General features: G+C 37.5%; 1 pseudogene; it reads right to left on the bottom strand.

Annotated features, from left to right (window-relative positions):
- Positions 1-726: 726 nt before the first annotated feature.
- Positions 727-1,719, bottom strand: LOC128564378 (serine/threonine-protein phosphatase 4 regulatory subunit 2-like; annotated as a pseudogene).
- Positions 1,720-2,272: the final 553 nt, after the last annotated feature.

The following is a 2,272-nucleotide window of genomic DNA, read 5'->3' as shown; positions in this document are numbered from 1 at the left end:
ATAATTATTACCTTCTAGTTTAAAAGCTTTAATTTTAAATTTAAAACAAAATCTATACACAAAGAACCAATGTGACCAGACCCAAGAAGAAAGTCAATGGTAAGTGGGACTCAATCCTTTATTGTACAAGCTGATTCCCTTGAAAACTAAAGATCCACATTGTTACGTAAAAGTTTTACAACGTTAAATCCAGAGACGTATGTAAAATACTGCATCTAAGTGGTTAGCATAGGCCTGTTCCATTGGTTCACATGTGACTTCTCTGGCCTTGTTGTGATTTTCCATAGATGATTCTGAGATACTGTCTCCAATTTTACTGGAATTAGATCCCACTAATTCTTTTGTTTCATGGATCCAGAAGAGCTACTTCTATGACACAGATCAGAGTCCTCCATTTGATTATTTTCTTCAGAAGTCTCTTCATTTCGGATTCTTTTCCTTGATTTATTTCTTTCTGCGATGATTTCTCCTAATAGTCTAAAAAGACTCTCATATTAAACAAATATTGTCTTTTGAAATTTTATTTTGTAATTATCTACAGTTAAGTTTTATGAATTCATATCCCCTGAAATTCTGCAGCAACTACAAATAGGAGAAAATCAGCATTATAAGGAGTTCCATTATGTTAAACTCTATACAAAAAAAAAAAAAGTACAAGAACTTGAAGGTGTTTTTTTTTACTCCACCCTTTTACAGATAGTCTTTAAACATCATCTTCTTCACTCTCTTCTCCATCTTCTTCTACAGTGCTGTCTTTGTCTTTATCCTGAGAAGATGACTTGTCTATTTCTTCCCCTACTGGACATTTTGTGGCCATTTCTGACGTTAGCTGCTTTGTCAAACCTGAGTCTTTTTGCCACATGCCCCTCAGCTTCCATAGCATCTTCATCTGGTTGTTTATTTTTCATAGGGCTAACTGTTTATGTTTTCTAGGCCTTCTGATTTGGATGTTGGCGAGTCACTGTGATTTTTCTCTTCATTTTGCTGTCAATTTGACTCTGTTGTCTTAGCTCTCAGGCAAACCATTTGTTGTCATAGAGGCTGACAAAGAAATCTTGGGCCGGTTAAGTGGCCTGGGTATTCCAGGCCCATTTCTGTTAGACTTCTCAGTATAGCTTGGAGAATTTCCAGGAAACAGAACACCATTTGTTCAATTTAAACTATTGGAATTGGTTTTCTCTGAAGAAAGATAAACACAGCTAACAACCATCACATTCTTTCCTGCTCCTTGGAGAAATGTGTCTGTTCCTGTTTCTCCTTAGATCTGTTAGCAATTGACATAGTCACTAGATTAGAAAAAAGGTACCATTAACTCTAGGGACAATTTTCAGTATTCTTTCCTTCATTTTCTCAAAGGGAATATATTTAACATTAGGGTTGGAGAGACCTCTTGGTCCAGTTCTGAAGTTCTGAAATCATTCATCACTTTATCCAGTTTGAAAACAAAATAGCCTTAAAGTTGGGATCACTTGAATCAGTTTTCCAGTCTTTGCTTCATGACAGAGAAACTCATCCAGAACAGGACCCCCACAACCCCATCTCAAAATCTTTCAGCACCTCCTGAAGCCTCTCAACGTCCCTGGCTTCCTTCTGAGAGTCCTCCTCAAGCCCCACCTCCCTCCATGGGACTCCTGGGGACCAGAATGCCTCCCCCCACCTCACACTGCCACCCAGATGCCTTCCCCAAGCTACTACTACCAGCCCTCCAACATAGCCCATTTTCCTTCTTTCTTTACTATTTCCTTATTTCCACTCTTAACATTTTTTGACATTTACTTAGTGTGCTCTCATATATTATTCAATGACACTGATTCTGTTTTCCCCAGCAATGTTCATTTTTCTGTTTTCCACTATTCATTTGTTTTCTACCTCTATTTATGCACCTTCTTCAGAGAGAACCAAAAAGCATGACATGGGAGAGCAGATAAGTGACAGTGTGCAAGAAAGAAATTCTAAGAAGCCATGACAGTGTGAAAACAAGAAGAAATGCACAGAGACTCACAGATAAAGACACTTTATATAGATTCCAGCTTTTATAAATTCTTGACACATTTTTAAATGCTAGAAATCTTGGTCACATAAGTGAACGTGTGGCAGAATTTCTTTTTCTCCAAAACTGACCAAAATAAGGTCTCTTGTCTTCCAGACTCTTGTTAAAAATGTGACTTTGGATTCTATCCATTGAGACATGAGTCTTTGTCCCTTTCCCTCAAATTTAAGTGGTCTGTGACTCACTTAGAACCCCTAGATTTCCCTGTAAATTAATTTCAAA

This window comes from Nycticebus coucang, chromosome 14 (assembly GCF_027406575.1).
Source record: "Nycticebus coucang isolate mNycCou1 chromosome 14, mNycCou1.pri, whole genome shotgun sequence".
NCBI classification, from domain to species: Eukaryota; Metazoa; Chordata; class Mammalia; order Primates; family Lorisidae; genus Nycticebus; species Nycticebus coucang.
This window is presented reverse-complemented; position numbering and strand designations above follow the sequence as displayed.